Source organism: Symphalangus syndactylus, chromosome 23 (assembly GCF_028878055.3).
Source record: "Symphalangus syndactylus isolate Jambi chromosome 23, NHGRI_mSymSyn1-v2.1_pri, whole genome shotgun sequence".
NCBI classification, from domain to species: Eukaryota; Metazoa; Chordata; class Mammalia; order Primates; family Hylobatidae; genus Symphalangus; species Symphalangus syndactylus.
The window spans coordinates 60,797,076-60,817,034 of NC_072445.2; the positions used below are offsets into that span (position 1 = coordinate 60,797,076).

At 39.7% G+C, this 19,959-nt stretch overlaps 1 pseudogene; it reads right to left on the bottom strand.

The window, feature by feature from the left end:
- Positions 1–11,811: 11,811 nt before the first annotated feature.
- On the bottom strand, positions 11,812–12,626 carry LOC129473455 (large ribosomal subunit protein eL8-like; annotated as a pseudogene).
- Positions 12,627–19,959: the final 7,333 nt, after the last annotated feature.

Consider the following 19,959-nt stretch of genomic DNA (forward strand, 5'->3'; position numbering starts at 1 on the left):
TTTCTCCTTGTCTTTGATTTTCAGTATTTTTACTATGATGAGACTGCTTCTGAATCTCTTTGTGTTTATTCAACTTGGAGGTTGTCGAGTTTCCTAGATGTGTAGATTATTGCTTTTCCATACATTTGGTAAGTTGTCAGTCACTATTTATTCCCATATTTTTTCTACTAATTTCTTTTTTTGTCTCTCCTTCTGGTACTCCCAGTATGGATATGTAGATGTGCTTAATAGTGTCTTACAGTTCTCTAAGTCTATCTTTATTTTTCTAATTTTTGTTTTTTTGAGACGGAGTCTCACTCTGTTCCCCGGGCTGGAGCGCAGTGGCGTGATTTCAGCTGTCACCCAGGCTGGAGTGCAGTGGCATGATCTCAGCTCACTGCAACCTCCATATCCCTGGTTCAAGCAATTCCCCTGCCTCAGCTTCCCAAGTAGCTGTGATTACAGGTTCACACCACCATGTCTGGCTAAATAAAGATTTTTAGTAGAGATGGGGTTTCACCATGTTGGCCAGACTGGTCTCGAACACCTGACCTCAGGCAATCTGTCCACCTTGGCATCCCAAAATGCTGGGATTACAGGTGTGAGCCACTGCGCCTGGCCTCTTTTTTTTTTTTTAATTATTTGGATTTCATACCATCTACTGATATATCTTCATGTTTGTTAATTATTTCTTTTGCTTCTCAGATCTACTCTTAAGCCCCTCTGGTGATTTTTAAATCTTAGTTACTGTATTTTCAACTTCAGAATTTCCATTTGGCTTTTTAAATATATACATAATTTCTACCTCTTTACTGGTATTCTCTATTTCATATGACATCGTCCACAAATGTCCATTGTAATCATTCTTTCATGTCTTTAATTATGGTTTCCTTTAGGTTTTTGTGTATATTTATAATGGCTACCTTGAATGCTTTTTCTGTTAGATCCAATATCTAGTTTCTCTCACAAGCAACTTCTGTTGTCTGCTTTTTTCCTGGTGTACTACCTTCCTGTTTCTTTGCATATCTTGTAATTTTTTTGTTGTACACCAAGCAGTTTTGATAATAGAGCAACCGTGGATGCTGGTGCTCTATCCTTCCCTCTCTCCCCCTGGGCTTGTTATTTTTATTTTCTTGTTTATTTTTTAAGTGATAGCTGGATTATTTTTTATGGAGTCTGTTTCTTCCTGCAATATAACCCCTCTGACATTTATCCTCAGTGAACACAGCCTTGGGTATGCCCACAGTTACCCTGCGCTGACAGTGGTTTTGGCCTATTTTTGAGAGCCTCTTTCTTTGACGATACTCAGCTGTTAAGTTCAACTAATTGCTGGATGATTGCTCTATTATTTTCAAGACTATCTTGACTATTAGCTTGTTGAGTGGCTTTGGTAATAAAGGCGTATTAGAATGCAAATGCTCCAGAGAACCAAAAACACTGTGACTCCTTTTAGTTTCAAGAGCCACAATATTGTGGCTAGATTCTGCTGATCAGACTGGAAAAGTAACACCATAATCCCCCCAAAATGTCAGTAGCAGTGAGGTACCACTGATTGCTCTGAGAAGGGATTGAAAGTCTGATGTGCTCTATTTTCCAGGAGTGGATGGCAGCCATACCCTGTGTTATGTTGCCTCACTCACTGTAAAATAAATGGGTTGACTTGGCAAGAGTCAGAAGCCTGGCTTGTCATGATAACTCAGCATCAAAAAACATATGATCCTTTACTTTTTACTTAGTCTATGGTGGGCATGTATTGCCATATTCAGTATAAGGACAGAGCCAGACAGCACCAGTGGCAGTCCGGGTGGTACAGACTCAATCAGCAGTTTGATTCCAGCTAGTTCCATCACAGAATAGGCCTTCACCCTGGACTCATGTGTGAGTATCCCAGAAGATTTCATTATCAGTTGTAATTTTTTTTTTTCATTTCATGAAGCAAAATAACGATATCTTTCATCTGCCAGCCTACAGTTTTCAAGTGGCAGACCAAACAATTAGACCATTGGTCCTAGTCCAAAAGCCAGTCAAAATTTAACATAGTTTATTGAGGGGAATAGTGGGCAGAATAGTGAGAATGGACTTGAGTTCTATTCACTGATTTGAGCAGACATCTGCATTTTTGGTTGTGCATAGCTGTCACTAAGGCTAGACAGTTGCAGCGACTGAACAGACACTGTTGGTTTCAATTTAGCTCAGCTATGTGTGAACCAGGTCCAGGCCCAGGTTCAGGAGTTCCATTGAACAACAGTTTTGTTTCAGGCAATGGAGTGAAGAGTAACATTTTCCCTAAAGAGATAGCTGGTGTTTTTCAGGTAGGACCACAATGCTGTTAGTGTCTGCCCATGATTGTTGAAAATTTCCCACCTTGTATACACACTATAAATGGATGTCTCTGTAAGTGTTGTCTGAAAGAAGACAGCATCTTCTGCCTCCTCTAGGATAAATCTACCATTAATTGTTACCATGGGATAGACCTGAGGCTGGCTGCTGGATTGGTGAGAAAGTTCTCCTTCTTGGAGGAGAGTTAGAAACAACCAGGGTACTGCCCAGCTAGCAGTCTGAGTCTGCTTCTTGGGACTTGGCCTGAACCCATTAAATTGGGGAATTAAGGAAAATTCCTCCTCATTAACAGGCAATAAAATGGACAACCACTTATTGCCCAGTTAACCACATAATGTGGTCAACATGTTTACCGATAATTCCCATGGATTACCCTCAAAGTCCATTAATTAGTCTACAAGGCCCTTATCTTTCTCCTTCCTGAAAGCCATGTGTCTGTCAGCATCCCATCCTTGCTGCCAAAACTGCTAAGAACTATGAAGGGTCTGAGATTTCACCCTACTTGCAAAAAAATTACCAAGTTTGTCTCTGTATTAATTATGTGTTGTTTAGTAACTATGTTATGAAACATTTAGCAGCTTAAATAATACCCCTCAATTATTTCATAGTTTCTGTAAGTCAGGAATTCAAGCATGGCTTAGCTGGGTCCTCAACAAAGCTGCAATCAAGATGTTAGTCAGGACTGGGTTCTCACCTATGGCTTGGCTAGAAAAGGATCTGCTTCCAAGTGCACGTACTTGCTGGAAGAATTTAGTTTCTTTTTGCAGGCTGTGTACTGGGGCTTTAGTTTGTTGACGGCTCTTGGCTAAAAACTGCTTTTAGGTCTTTGCCACGTTGGCCTTCCCAACATAGCCACTTGCTTCCTAAGGGCCAGTAAGGGGAAAAAGAGTCTCCTCGCAAGATAGATGTTACAACGATCTATAATGTAATCAAGTATGTGTAGTCACATACATCCTACAACCTTTGCTATATGCTGCCTGATAGAAACAAGTCACAGGTCCTCTTCAGACTCAACAGGAGGCTAGTCACCCAGGGCGTGAATATCAGGAGGTGGGAATCATAGGGCCTCTTTAGAGTCTCTCTATCACAGTTTCAGGAGTGCTGGCAGAAGACATGAGACTCCTGGATCAGAGACAAAAGACTTTATTATTTACAAAAGCAAAACCCAGAGTATCTGCATTTGTGCTGATTTCCTGAGTGCCATTTCTCAAAGTGTGATGTGAAGAGGGCTAGATGGGATCTGCACATGGAGTAGGGTGTGCTTTGGGGAAGGAACTCTGACCTTAGACAGACTAGATATTTTATTAGAATCAGTTAAGCATGCCTGACCTATGCCCTGAAGGAAGGTATAATCTTTATTGCTGTGAACCATAAGCAGACCTGCCTTTGCTCTGAAGGGAGACATTACCTCTATCTTCCAAGATTGTTTGCTCTGTAAACATCCTTGAAAAGATAGTCTGAAACCAATGCAGCCCGAACCTCTGCTTGGAAGACATGCAGAAGCATAAAACTAACGGAGAATTATCTCCTGGTAGGCATATCTTGACTCTGAGGAGCATACCTATGTATAATAGGAAAATATAGATATGTACATAAATAACTAATGAATGAGTGAGTCTGAAAAGAGAATTCAGTGTGCTATGAAAGCTCAAAGGAAGGCAAAGTTATTTCTAACTCCAGCAAAGAGGCAATCCTTCACAATATTAATTTTGAAGCATAACGAGGATTTCAACTGGTGAGGAAAGGTGGAAAGAAAGGAGGAAATGAAAGAAGCAGCACGGGTAGAAGAAGGAGGGAAGGTACCACATAGATTCCCCATGTGGAGCAGTTAGTTTGACTCACCATTGGGTTAAGAAAAGGGCAGCACGGTATGGAGAAAAGTCGGAAAATGTAGAATTAAGTTGGCTAATTGTGGACATTAAATACTTATTTAGGTGCCATTAAAGTGTCTTGAGGAGTCCAGTTGGTGTCATGAAGGTGTTTTGAGTGAATGAGTGTAAGGGAGCCATTAATTCAGTATTATGCTTTAGGGGTTACAATCTAGAGATGATGGGATGACTTGGAGTTGGCAAAAGACTTGAGGCAGGACTCCTAGCAAAAAAAACTGTTTTAAATGGTACAAGCCAGAAGGTGATACAAGTCTAATGTATTTCTGTGGTAGTGAGAAGAAAGAGGTGCAGTTGGACGTAGACCTCTTTCATTGGTACAGCTGGTTTGACTTGGTAGCTCATTGCTCCCATAATGCAAGAAAAAGGGAAGAATCAAGGAAATCCTAGGTAACTGAGAGGCTGGTGGCCCCAACAGGAGAAATAGAGAAACTATGATAAGGTACAGATACCAGGGAGAATTTGATAAATTTGGTTTGCAATCAAAAAGAAGCCCTTTGTAAATGAACCTATTTAAATAGTTGGGTGATATCTTAATGCACTTAGACTTAATTTATTTGGTACAATACAAATTAGATGTCAAGAAAAGTCTAAAGCATTGTGACTCAAATTCAGGACCACCTTGCTAAGTTTGGGTGGTAACAATTAGGTAGATGGAGTTTTTCTTCTTTCATTTGACTGACATCATGCTTAGGGAAAAGAACAATCCATTTAAATAAAGATTTGTTAAAAACTATCATTTCCATACATTTAAGGTCAGAAAATGTGATTATATACTACAGTTCATTTAGGAGAGAGGAGGCCATTTTTAAAGGCTAAAATTTATTATCTAAGAAGTAGGTCACAATTTTTAAACTCATTGACTTCATAGGTGAAACACACACACACAAACTTTTCTCATTTAAGGAGAGTTATTTTGTATGTTTTTACATAATTTGATCTTACTCTTCGATGCTGAGTACCTGGCATAGCCACACACCATTGCTCCTTCAAGAGTAACCCCTTTCTAAACAGTGTGTATTCACCAGGAAGTGCTAGAATAATTTTTGCTCCCACTGTCATTTTTAAAGTTTTGTTTCTGAGCCAGCTTTCATGGTATTTGTTTCACACTCAAAAAAACCAGAGTTATAATTAAGGCAGCTGTCATATTATAGTGCTAGGCACCTGGACACTTGGACTTACCTACCAGGGAAGAGAGACGGAGCAGGAAAGGAGAGAAAGACAGAAAACAGAGCCCTGAAAGTGCCTTCCTTCTTGTTCTATATTTTGAGGTCAATAAGATAACTTTATTAAATAAAAGAAGGAGGCCAGGTGTGGTGGCTCACGCCTGTAATCCCAGCACTTTGGGAGGCCGAGGCGGGTGGATCACAAGGTCAGGAGATCAAGACCATCCTGGATAACATGGTGAAACCCCATCTCTACTAAAAATACAAAAAATTAGCCGGGCATGGTGGCACAGGCCTGTAGTCTCAGCTACTCAGGAGGCTGATGCAGGAGAATTGCTTGAACCCGGGAGGTGGAAGTTGCAGTGAGCCGAGATTGCGCCACTTGCACTCCAGCCTGGGTGACAGAGCGAGACTCCATCTCAAAAAACAAATAATAAATTAAAAAAAAAAAAAAAAGGAAATACTTACTGTGACTTTTATATACGCAGTTTTAAAATCTTCAAAACAACTCCATTTATTTATTTATTTATTTGAGTAGAGACAGGGTCCCACTATGTTGCCCAGGCTGGTCTCGAACTCCTGGCCTCAAGCAATCCTCTCACCTCAGCCACCCAAAGTGCTGGGATGGCAGGCATGAGCCACCGTGCCTAGCCCATTCCATTTCTTTTTATTCTCATTTTACAGATTGGAAAACTGAGGCTCAGGAACGTTTAATCACCTTCCCTCAGCTATAAAGTTGTTTTTTAGTGAAGTTTGACAGTTCTTTCTTATTCTTTCCACTACACAATGAGTTTTTCTCCGATGGCTAAATGACCAATATCACCAAATGTGATTTGAAGTGACACATGTACAGGGAAATTTCAAAAAATAAACACGACTTGGTATCTTTCTCAGTAAACCTTAACTTAAGCCAATCCTGATTTGATACTTGAACTTAATGAGAAACTTGCTTTCTTACTTACCTAAATTCTCTTTTTTTTTTTTTTTTTTTTTTTGAGATGGAGTCTCACTCTGTCGCCAGGCTGGTGTGCAGTGGCACAGTTTCAGCTCACTGCAACCTCCACCTCTCAGGTTCAAGCAATCCTCCTGCCTCAGCCTTCCAAATAGCCGGGACTACAAGCACATGCCATCACACCTGGCTAAGTTTTGTATTTTTAGTAGAAATGGGGTTTTGCCATGTTGGCCAGGATGGTCTTGATCTCTTGACCTTATGATCTGTCTGCCTCGGCCTCCCAAAATGCTGGGATTACAGGCGTGAGCCACCACTCCCGGCCTTTACTTACCTCAATTCTTAACCTAAAATTTAAACACTTCTACCTACATCATGTTGGGGCATTGTCCATTCAAATACTCTCTGGCTTTCTATCTCTGGAAACTCCTGTGCATTTTTCTTGTCCTAGTAGCAGTTTCTAGGCACTTTGACTGTTTATTTTCTCAGTAGTTCCCACTTTCCACAGTATGACAAGTCTTTCTGGTGTCTAGCTTACCTACAAAACGCATTCCTACAGCAGAATCAAGAAATAAAAATTACAGGCACTAATGGGGTACTGCTACTCTCCAGTATTGATACCCATGCAATTACTTTTCTCCAATCAGAATGTGATAATACTTTGCTTTTCTTCCTTTAAATGCTATTTAAGAAATTAAATATATGACATTTTTTGCAGCTGTTTTCTGTGTCTAGGTATTATTTGCATTGGAAATGTCATATAATAACTTTTTCAGAAGCAAAGTTTTCTTCTTCAGAAACAAACACCTTTATGTTAAGACCTCTGCAGATCAGTCTTAGTTTAAAGCTTATGTTATTATAAAAAAATACAGTTTAGGCCGGGTGTGGTGGCTCACGCCTGTAATCCCAGCACTTTGGGAAGCTAAGGCGGGCAGATCACGAGGTCAGCAGATTGAGACCATTCTGGCCAACGTGGTGAAATCCCGTCTCTACTAAATATACAAAAATTAGCTGGGCATGGTGGCGTGCAACTGTAGTCCCAGCTACTGGGGAGGCTGGGGCAGGAGAATCGCTTGAACCCGGGAGCCGGACATTGCAGTGAGCTGAGATCACACTACCGCACTCCAGCCTGGTGACAGAGAGATTCTCCGCCTCAAACAAAACAAAACAAAACAATTTAGAGTAGCATTTTAAAATGAAAGTATTTTAAACAAAGATTTAAGATGATTTTTGCCCTCTGCCTTCCAGTCTGTGAATTCACATTCCTAACAAATCCTTAGTCCTCCATCTTGGTATGTCCCTGTCAGTCATATATTGTAAGAAGGTGGATAAGGGCAAGCATGGTCATTTATATTGCTGAAGTTCAGGACTGAATACATACAGATCAAATCCACCCTAAAAGAAGTAGAAAACAGCAAGGCAACCATTTGTGAAGCTAATTAAGTGGCACTTTTTTTTTTAGCTTATGCTTGTTAAAAAACTATGTGCTGTTCTATGAAACCAAGGCTGAAAGTGATAAATACCATTGAGGGTAAAACTTTTTGGACTTATTGCTATTGTTATTATATTTGAGCAATGAAGAGCATTTGCATATAATTTAGGGCTATTTACCTTCACCCTTCTTAATATCTGTAGTCTATCCAGCTATCTCCACAACTCTTTAGCTATCACTAGTTTAACCATCACCATGTACTGCACCAAAAGGCTTGTACAAGACTATTTATAGTAGCATTATTCCTCACAGCTTCAAACTGGAAACAAATGAAAAGTCCACTCACCGTTGACTGGATAAATTGTGGTAGATTCATATCATGGAATGAAAAGAACAAAACCTATGATATAAAGTGACACAGATAAATCACAGTCAATGTGATGAGTAAAAGAAGCTGGCGACAAGAGTGTAGGAACTGCAAGATTCCATTTCTATGAAGCTTAAAAGTAGCCCAAACTAACGTAAGATAATAGCATAAGTAATCCATGCTTTAAAAATTTTAAAAACATTTTTAATGTTTTGATTGACACATAATAACTGTATATGTTTACAGGGTACATAGTGATGCTGTAGTATATATAATGTCTGATGATCAAATAAGGGTGATTAGTATGGTGGTCGGACAATTTTTTCACTTACTTTTCTAGGAAAGTACCTCTGTGTACATACGATAACACACTGTTACTAAACTCTATCTAATCTTTGCTAATCTCATAGGTTAAAACAGTTAAGTTCTTTCAGTTAGGTTCTAATTTTTATTTCTTATTGTGAATGAAGTTGAACATCTTTCCACGTGAATAAGAGACATTTTTAGTTCCTTTTTCTGTGAATCTCCCATATGTATATGCGTGTTTTTGTGCATACACACTCGTATACGTATATGTAAATATGTACAATATATGTATGTTTGTGAATATGTATCTTTTTGCCTAGTTTCTCTGTTTCTTTTATTGATATGTCAGAACTGTTTATTTATTATAGCCATCGGCCTGTGTTTGTGATATTAGTTGCATTCCCTTCTCCTCCTCACCCCCAGTTTTGTAATTAGTCTTTTGATTTTGTTACAGGGCTTATTTCCAGTCAGGAAAGTTTTATTTTTATACATTTCAATGAATGTTCTATTGCTTTTGAATTTTAGGTCATATTTAGAAGGACCTTCCCTAGTCCATTATTATAAAACCTTGCTCCTAGGTTGATGGTTTTATATTGTACAGTTTAAACCTCTGTCCATTTGGAATTTATTTTGATGTAAGTTGGGAGATAGCTATTTTCCCAACTCTGTTCTTTCCACAGGGTTTCCAGTTGTTCACAAACTATTTTCTGAATTATTTATTGTCTGCTTATAAGTTTGGAATGCCAACTTTTGTGTATATTGGATCTACTTCTGAGCTTTTTATCCTATTTGCAATATTTATCCACTTGAATTATTATAGCCTACTGAAATTTATGTTAGACTTGATCACCCCTTTATTATTCTTCATTCACAGAATTTGCCTCAAAAATCTCCATTTTTCTTTTTATTTAAATTTAAAACATATTTTCTACAATTTTTTTCCACAAATACAATTTTCTGAAATTTTTACAAAGATTGTGTTAAATTTATTATCTCAGGAAGAACGAATATATTTTTGGTGTTGGCTGCTGCTATCCTAAAAGAAGCTTCTTTATTTAAATGTTCTTCCATGTCCCTCAATAGCATTTAAAAGTTTTCTTCTTATGCTAATTGTTTATTGGTGAAAAAAGTCTATTGTTCCTATGTATTTTATTCTTTTATTGCTATAATAAATGTTTCTTCCCCGTTCAGTTCATATTCTTATTGGTTGTTTGTTTTTATATAGGAAGGAGGATGATTTTGTACTGGAGGCACCTTCCTAAATTTTTTTGTCATTGTGGTTTTTCAATTGTTTTTCCTATGTGTTTAGAGGTAAATATTTTCTTTAAACAATAAATGCAGTGGCTAGTACTTTCAGAACAATGTGGACTAACAGTGATGATGAGGACATGTGCATCTTGTTCCTGTCTTTAGTAAGACTGTATCTAATATTTCTGCATTAAGCATGATTGGACAATATCTCTTAGGTGATATGTAATGATTCATTTCCATCATTTTCTAAATATTCCATAATTTCTGGTTAGATCTTATTCTTTTCTGAGTTGTTTACTAGAGAGTTTTAATATTTCAGATGACGGTTTGTTTTCTAGTGAGTTTTATTTCTAAATTCTCTTATATAGTATGCCAAGCTATCTGTTATTGTTTCTTTTTAATTATTTCATCTCATGCTCTGCTTTCTTTGCTTCTTATAATAATTTTAAAAGTTTTAATTTTTGTCCTAGTAATTATTTGATAAATATAAGATTATATAATACACTTAATCTTCTGTTCTTCAAGAGAGTATCTATCAACTCTCTAATAGAAGCAATTGAAAATTAATTTGTTTCTCTTACATACTTCCTCCTATCATCCAATTTTAATTGTTTATATTATTTTAAAAAATTATATTTATATCTCTAAGTGCAGTTATTGCTTTGTTATTTGATATGTCAGGTTTAAATTGCCTCATTTGACCCCAGGCTATTAAAACAATTTTTTAAGAAGAAATAAGCAAATCTATATTCCCTTTTACTTTTTTTCCTCTCATCTTAATTTAAAAAAAAATCATACTGGCTGGGCATAGTGGCTCACCAGCATTTTGGGAGGTGAAGTGGCTCACTTGGCATTTTTGGAGACCAGGGTGGGTGGACTGGTTGACCTCAGAGTTTCGAGACCAACCTGGGCAACAAAGTGAGACCACGTTTCTTAAAAAAAAAAAGAAAAAGAAAAAATAATTAAAAATATAATTTCTACATTGTCAGAGTTTAAAGTTATAAAAGTCTATTCTTTACAAGTCTCATATTCGTTCAAGTCTTGGTCATGCAGCTCCATGGTTTAAAATCCTCTCTGCCAGTTCTTTAGCCATAGTGACTCCATTTCTTTCTTGGTTGTCTGAAGTTACTTTTCTGATAGTTTCTTAATAAAGCTACTGAGATTTAAAATCTTTTTGTATCTGAAAAAGTGATTGGTAAATAACAGTCTGTCTGGGTTTAAACCTCAGTCACGTGTTCTTTCCTAGAGGGTCTTGTAGGCACTGCTCCTCTGTCTTCTGGCATTGATATTTCTGAACTTTGAGACTAGCATTTTTTCCTTCCTCTAAATACTTGATCTTTTGTCTTGATCCCCAGGTTATTCTTTTTTTGCCTTTGAAGTTTAGTAACTTTCTGGGATGTCTCAAAGAGAATAATTTGATTTTTCTTTTTCTTTTTCTTTTTTTTTGAGACAGAGTCTTGCTCTGTTGCCCAGGCTGGAGTGCAGTGGCACAATCTCGGCTCACTGTAAGCTCTGCTTCCCAGGTTTATACCATTCTCCTGCCTCAGCCTCCCAAGTAGCCAGGACTACAGTCACCCACCACCACGCCTGGCTAATTTTTTTGTATTTTTAGTAGAGACGGGGTTTCACCATATTGGCCAGGATGGTCTTGATTTCCTGACCTTGTGATCCACCTGCCTCAGCCTCCCAAAGTGGTGGGATTACAGGCGTCAGCCACCGTGCCTGGCCCAATATTTTGATTTTTCTATAATAATTTTTCCTTTGATATAGTGTGTCCTTTTTTCTATAAATTCAAATCTTTTATAATTTTGGCAACTTTTCTTGAATTATATCTTTATTTTTTGTGTTTTATTATTTTACTTCTACAGGGACAAACATTATACAGCTATTACGTTTTCTGCATCTGTCTTACTTGCCAATCATTTTCTCTTTAACATTTTAAGCCTGTTTAGTCCTATCTCATTTTGTTTGCTTTTCCTCATTCCTGTCATCCATGTCCCCATTATACTTTCAGTATCATTGGTTCTTTTTTATATTACTTGTAGTGTAAACTTCATTTCTCCACCACCGTTTTTTGAAGGAAAATTTGTATTATTTTAATTATTTTTAAGTACAGAAAACTCAACAGTGTACATTTAACCCAGTTTAGTGGCAAGTTCTCTAGCCTTTGCCTTTTTGAGCTTGGCAACGTGAGCCACAGACCTGGGACCCAGGACATTGCCTCCCCAGTGACAGTGGATCTCATCATATCTGTCATTGTAATTGGTTCTGATAGCTTCCACCAGCTTAGCCAAAGTGCCTTTGTCTTCTGAGTTAACCTGTGTGGAGGTGACAGTGGCGCAGGTCTTCCTGTGGACTAGATGTCCCAGTCTTGCCTTCCCCTTGATAATGCAGTAAGGGACCCACGTTTTACAACACAGGGCAGGAAGGAGCCCACCAGCTCAATGGGATGCACGTCATGTGCAGTTACCACCAGCTGAGCTTTCTTATTCTCCACCAAGGTGGTGATGGTGTTAACTCCTGCTCAAAGGACAGGTGGTCTCTTAGTGGGGACGTCCCCTTTGCCAGCAGCTTTCTTCTCGGCCCGGGCCAACAGCCTCTGCTTCTTCTCTTGCTTTGTCTCTGTTCTGTACATGTAGGCCAGCTTAAGGAGCTAAGTAGCTGTTTGGTGGTCCAGAGCTTGGGTGAACTGGTTAATCACAGGAGACACTTTCAGCTGCCTATAGAGGATGGCTCTCTGCCGCTGCAACCTGATATAGCGGAGTCATTTCACAAAGTGGGTGAGGTCTCTTTTGGGCTGGATGTCCTGTCCAATGCCAAAATTCTTAGGCCTTTTCTCAAACAGGGGATTCACCACTTGCTTGACCTCCTGCTTCTTCATGACAGCAGGGGCCAGAGCCACCTTCTTCCCCTTGGCCTTCTTTCTTTTTGGCATCTTGGGCGGCGGGAGGAGCTCCACTACCTTTTTTGTCTGACTTCTTCCCTTAGCTCTTCAAGCTCATGGTTTGACTAATTATGTTAGTCCCCTGTACATTCTCTGATCGTTGCATATTACTTGAGCTCTTGTTTGTGGGGGCAATGGATTTGTTACATTTTCAAAATTTATACTTACATATTTTTTCTTGCTTTCAGTGGCTTTATGCCAATATTGTGAGGGGATATGCCATTTCACTTGCATTTTCTTCTTTCTTTTTTTATGTTATATTTTTGGGATTTTTACGCTAGTTCATTTTACTAAAGACTTTCATTTTTCTTGGAACAAAGCAGATTTTCTCTGGACCAGGTATTTTTAGGAGGCTAATCTTCCAAAGAAGGCAAAACTATGTTTTAGCCTTGCAAAAATTCTTATGGCTTTGATAGGTTATTCCTTTAGATCTTTTGATTTACTTCTTCCAAGCCAGCTGAGATTATTAGTGAAAGAATGATCCTAATGCAGATATTCCTTCCTTTCCCATACTGTATGAGTTGCTTATTCCAGCATAACACACCATCTCAAAATTTAGTGGCTTAAAAAACAACAAACTTTTATTAGTTATTGTGATCATGTTGGTCACATTCATAAGTTGGTTAATTTTTAAGTTGGCTCATTCCTAAGTCTACAGCTGGCAGTGGTTGGCTGATTTAGGCTGGCCTAGGCTGGGAGTGGTTTTGCTCTACATAGTTTTCATTTATCCCCTAAGACCAACATATTAGTCCTAGTTTTATCCTTCTCATAGCAAGAACAGAGGTGCAAGAGAGTAAGGAGAAATACACAGGACTCTTGAGAATTTGTCTTGGAACTGGCACATCATTAAAGCACATGACTTAGCTGAGCCAAGATCCCAGAGATGAGGAAAGGACCTGTACCTTTTTAGTGAGAGTAACTGAAAAGTTGCATGAAGAAGAGCATGGATACAAGGGTGCAGAATTGGGCCATTAACACAATTTGTCACATTTGCCAAACACAGAACGCATTCTGCAGATATCACTTGATAGATTCTCTGCTCATTCCAATATTCTGTATTTTTCATGACTCTGTTCTAACTGGCTCAAGGAATTTCCCACTGCAAGTCCACACACCTGTTCCTTTAGTTTTAAGTAAGATGAAATAAGTGAACACTTAAGATGGCCCCGCTTATCCTCACCTCCTGATATTTGCATCCTTGTATAATCCCTTCTTGACCATGGGCTGGACTTAGTGACTTGCCTCCAAGAAAAATAGATAAATGGATGCCACTTGAAGATTATATTATTTAAAAACTGTCACTTCCATCTAGTTCCCACTCTTTTTTTTTTATTGTTGTTGTTTTCTTCTTTACTGTAATGAAGAAAGCCGCCATATTTTCCGCTGCCCTGTGAAGGGGCCCATATGGCAAGGAACTGAGGGTAGCCTCAATATCCCGCAAGGAACTAAGGCCCTCAATCACATGAGTGGGCTGGGAAGTGGATCCTACCCTAGTTGAGACTTCAGATGACTACAGCCCTGGCTGACACATTGATTATAGCTTATGAGTGATCCTGAATAGGGGACCCAGCTAAGCCATGTCCAGATTCCTGACCTGCAGAAACTGTGAGACATTAAATTATGATAGTTAAACCACTAAGTTTAGAAATAATATAGTATATAGCTCTAGATAGTTAAAAGCACATAGACCATTGCTTTACCTTTCAGAGTATGTCGCTTGGGTTGGAGAAGTGTGTGCTGTTGGCTTTGCTTGAGATCTGCAGTAAAGGGTGTCCTTTCTCAAGCTGACTGTCATTGCATTTGGCATGTCTTCCTTACATTGTGGGTTGGTGCTTGTTGCTTTAAAAAAATAGCTTAGAGTTTTATTAAAGAAAGAGTTCAACGTCGCTTTTCTGTTTCTCATTTTACTTATTGAGTTTGGGTAAATTTTTCTTACCGTTATACAAATAAAATTCAAGCTCTGGCTTTGCCCTCTGCATTTTATTTGTATATGCCTCCAGAAAGTCCCTGCTTTAGACCCTTGGGATAATAATAATGTGAAAAACTTAATGAACCCTAGCCCAATGACTTAGTATGAAAATGATGCCAGCTTTGTGTGGTCCTACTTTGACCAAGCGTCCTCCTTTCACGGTCCTGGTCTTAGATGTTCAACCCAAGAGGCAACAAATGTAGCCAAGAGCATGGGTTCTGGCATTAGATGGTCTATGGTTTTTTATTTTTTTATTTTTTTTTTATCGTAGCTCTGGCACTTACTACTGTGTGACCCCAGGAAACTATTCTCCCTAGATTTTATTTCCCTAGCCTCTAAATACTTCACAGTATTGAAAACTAATATTGACAGTATTATGAGTCTGATGAAATGAAATAATTTATACCAAGTTTTTAACATAGTACCTGCCAGATGGCAAATCCTCAATAAATGTTAACTATAATGCAAAAAAAATCATACTTTTATTGAATACCTATTAATTGCCTGGTATTGTGTTAGGTTATGGGGACACTAACATAAATGTAACTTGATTCATTTTCTCAAGGAAATTATAGTCTTGTAAGTGAAATAATTTTTGTACAACATCATTGCTTCCAAACATTGTCAGGTACTTTAGTTCTGTCATCCTGGTAAATTCCCCTTTGAGGTTTTATTTCTGAGAATCTGCTTTGGTTTCCTGGCTGGTATCCCAGTAACTCTAAGATAAAGGGACTTCTTATATCTGTAGGTCCTTCTAGGGAACAGCCAAATGAAAATTGCCTATCTATCTAATTTCCCTCCTGGAATCTATTTAAATTATTTTCATAATATGTTCAGATCTTTTACAAAATTCTGTTGATGAAGCTTTTGGATGTAAGGGAAACATTTAGATTTATCAATTGGTTGGAGTGCGTGAGGAAACTGCTGTCACTCTTATCTTTTGGCCTCTGATTGGCCAGAGCCAGCAGTCCAATTTCAGCAACCCACTCTTTCTAGCTACAGTTCCAGCCCACAGTCTAGGTCCCAGGGCGTCACTTGATAACCTTGCTTCTCTGAAATCTCTCCACACATTTTGTATTTGTGTGTGTGTGTGTGTGTGTGTTGTGGGGTGTGAGTCAATGGCACAGTTATAGAATACTAATCAGAGAAGTGGAAAGGAAAGCCCAGTGAGAAGGTTGGTGAGATTAAGGCACAAATAAGACCTGATTATGGTGGAGAAGTAGATAGTGAAGGGATTATCCATTGCGACTTTTATCAAGAATCAAGAGGGCCAATTGGCATGAATGCTCAAAGTGAGTTGCTTTGGTATGAATAACAAAATCATCAGGCATACGCTATCCCTATAGACCTATCCAATTTACCTGGTAGATATATTTTAGAAAATAAAACTGTTTAGGCTACCACCCTGCCAAAAACCAAAAATAAAAACAATGCCTCTTTCTGTTTAGGTCACAAAGTAGAGCTATTCAGAACCAAGCAAACAAGGAAGCAAAAGCAAAAATTCTCATTATATCTACTTCTGTTTGCAGACACAGATGGGAGTGTGTCAAGCAGGAAACTGAAGGGAGCTGGTGAGTTTCTGGAGCTCCTGGCCAAAGCTGGGAGATCAGGTGCCTGTGGCTTATTTTTGCTGGTGTTAATCTATGATGCCTACGGTGTTGTCAAATGTATTTCATTAGTGTTTTTCCCTTATTAAATATGAAAATCATGTCAAAGGTAAATGTCAAGAGGCTATAAAATTACCCTTCTTATCTTCTGTACATTTATCAGTTGATAAATGGAAAGACACTGCTGCCAAAATAACTGAATGAATAATTTATAAATGACTGATGCATCTTGTATGTTGTTTCAGGCACAAAACAGTAGGACATCAATAATCAAAAGAAGTTGGATTAATTTAGCAGTATTTTGCCATTGATATTTTTATCTAAATGCTGCAGTCTAGACCTCGGTGGCCAGAGACGCTTCTTTTCTATCATTTTTTTTTCCTAATGACTTGGAGCAGGGGGTACAGGAGGAGGGGACCCCCTGTTTTGCCCGAGAGCTCCCTTTCTCCCCTATTCTTTGATATTAAAGTAGTTAGCTTTGATGAATGAGAGTTGATCTATATATTATTTCTTCCTCTGTGGACTTTCCCATAATACTTGTACCAGGGATGTAAAAAAAGTTTCTCTTGCTTTAAAATCTCTTGATTCATATCAGTCCTGAATTGTAACTTTCCCTATAGGTCATTCTCCCTGTTTAATTGACATGAAGACAGTGTTATCTTTAAAGTGCTAGTCTCTATAGCCAAATTTTCTTACATGCATTTACAATTCTGTGACATTGCAATCTCAGTCACCCTAAAAGGCCCTTTAATGTGCAGGTCAAGAAGCCCAATTCTATTGATTCTGCTCCGTCTGGTTTAGGTACCTGGCCTGTCACCAACCAGAAAGAAGGCCTTGGAGGTTTGCCTCACTGCTGCAATGAGCAGAGATGAACGTGTTCTCAGGGCAAGAAGGAAGAAAAAACAAACAAAAAAAACCTTACAAAACCCCAAAGTCAGAGGAAAATCGAGGGAGAAAATGTGTTTGCATTTGGAGGGCTCAACCTGGATCTTACTTCTGAAGCTGAAGGAGCCTCTTATTTCGGGCCATCTACTAGCAAGGGGACAGGGCCACACAGTTTACATCGTGATTTAGCCTGACCTGACTTTTCAAGGGTGGCCACTTGATTATGTTTTAAAAATTTCTCCCTGTGGCTTTGCCCACCAAAGCTAGAGATCTACATTTTTGCCTGTCCATTGTGAGACCGGCCTTGCCTCGGGACCCCCAGGCCCCTGCCTGTTAGCGAGAGCCGCCTCGGAGGATCACGACATCCCTCCCAACATCATAATTGGGCCGGCTCTCCGGGCGCCCCCGCTGGGCCAGGCCTGTGCACTCGAGCCAGCCCACGCCTCCGCAAGGGCTCCCGGGCTCCCCAGCCGGCCGGCCGGTTATCAGCAGCTCACGGTTAGCGAACCGCTGTGACTAAACGGAGATTGGGGGGCACTGCAGGCGAAGGAAGAAAAGTAGTGCCCTCCCAGGGCACGGAGCCTATCTGCAGAATTGGCCCAGACCCTGGAACTTCACAGACAGTGCAGCAGAAGGCTCTCTTGTTTGGGCATTTATTACCTGGAGCAAAATGTGCAGAGAGGGGAGATAATGAAGTACTTGACTAATTCAGTGTGATCCAGCTGGCTGAGCCAGAGGGGCTGGCTGCGGAGCCCGAGCCGGGAAGCTGAAGAACTCACTGCTAGCCATTTTCCCTAGGCACCTGGGAAGCCAAAACAAAGGAGTGCAGAGATCAAAAAGAGAGGTATCAATAATAAAGAAGGAGAGGAGACCAGGAAAGGAGGAGAAGGGGAGGGTGTAGGGCCTTCACTCCATTTTTAAGAAAGTTTTTTTTTTTTTTCTCATTTGATTTCCAAATCAATCACTTTCCACTCTCTAGACCTTGACATTCTAAATCCAGTAAGCTTTTTTAGGTAACTTACACCCGTTTTCTTTCCTTTTTCTTTCTTTTTTTTTAAACTTGCATATTTGTCCATGCATTCTGGCAAAACAAAAAGAGACGTTCATTTTCACACATACAGCAACGTAGATAGTGCTTCTGGTCCGGCTGGAGGTGTGCTTTTGGCCAACAGCTCTGGGACTGGAAAACGAATGTGACAAGAGGGTAGTTTTCTCTTGGGCTGCATGGAAGCCAGCTGCCTTTTGGCGTTCCCAGCCTTCTGTACCTGCTAATGGCCCCACACTCTGCCTCTATTCACTATCTCATGCAATAAATAATGGATCTTGCGTGTTCAGATGTGTTTAAACACTTTGAAGACCATCTGCTTCCAGATACAATAAATAAAACACTGGGATGACTGACGTGAACACTATATGTATTGTAATTGTCTTTTAAAATAGGCACAGCGTTCATCCTGGGTTCTGGACCATGAATCCTACCTGTCCTATGGGACCTGCTATCCTTCATACTCAGAAACAAGGGGCTTCCTAAACACTCAGAAACAAATGTGTCAGATGAGCTCTGGTGGGAAGAATAAGTCGTGGGAGCAGAGGGAAGTCATTCTACCAAATGGGAGCTTGATTGATAAGGCCTATCGCGTGTAGGTTGACTCAGGCAAGAAGGAACACAGTGAAAGTTCTGCTCATCTTTGCTTTTTATCCGTAACTCTGGGTCTGGTTTTAGGAAATGCAGCGAGGTATGAGATCAGCTCTGAGTCTTCCTCGTTTTCTTACTTTGTGCTATCTTCATTTCCCCTTTCTTTGTTTTTTTTTTTGTTTTTTTTTTTTTTTTTTTTTTTTTTGAGACGGAGTTTCGTCCTGTCACCCAGGCTGGAGTGCAGTGGTGCAATCTCGGCTCACTGCAGTCTCCGCCTCCCGGGTTCAAGCCATTCTTCCGCCTCAGCCTCCCAAGCAGCTGGGACTACAGGCTCTCGCCACTAGCCCGGCTAATTTTTGTATTTTTAGTAGAGACGAGGTTTCACCATGTTGGTCAGGCTGGTCTGAGCCACCGCACCTTGCCTCCCCTTTCCTTAGGAACCCTCCTACTGTCTTTCTTTTGTTCTCATCCAAAACTTTTCTTGTGTCCTTTAATCTTACTAAGGTGTAAATGACTACTGACATTTAAAGAATTAAGCCTCCCTTACCCCTGGGCTATTCTTGTTGAACGAATCATTAAACACAAGGGATGAAGCTATGGGTTTAGAAGCATTAAACTTTAGGGCAGGGATTTTTGTGTGCGTGTGTGGCCCAAGACCCATCATTTTCTCCAAACATCACACAGGGTAGGCAGTTGCCTGTATAATCCACATGGAAGGACCAATTCACAGGCCATCATCCTTGAAATTCTGTGCTATGCAGATATTTTATGGTATGGAGCACATGTGTTAGTTCTGTTTGGCTTCCCTGTTTGGTCATGAGGAAAAACCCCAGCAGGAAATACAATATTCACTTTGGTTTTTTAAAACTTTAGAGTACCACATAAGCCTCTATTTTCATCAGGGACTCAGAGCATTTTGTGTGCAAAAGAAAAGAGACCCACTCAATCTAGACCAAGGAGCTCTGTCAGGAAGGAGCAAGTGTAAGGGAATGGTTGTTGGAGAATCCAAGACTCAGGGCTGGCTTGGTCAGAGGAAGGCGCCACTGGCCAAACTCTGGCCTTAAGGGAAGAACTGGGACATATCCTCTCTTTCTTCCTTCCAAGATCCTGCTGGTGCCTCCCTTGGCCAAACTCACCCAGCAGCCAGAGGACAAGGGAGTCTGTGCAATGTGGTCCATAGAGATGAACCTCACAGAAAATAGAAGGATGGGGCATGGATCTGGAGGGACAGACAAATGGGGA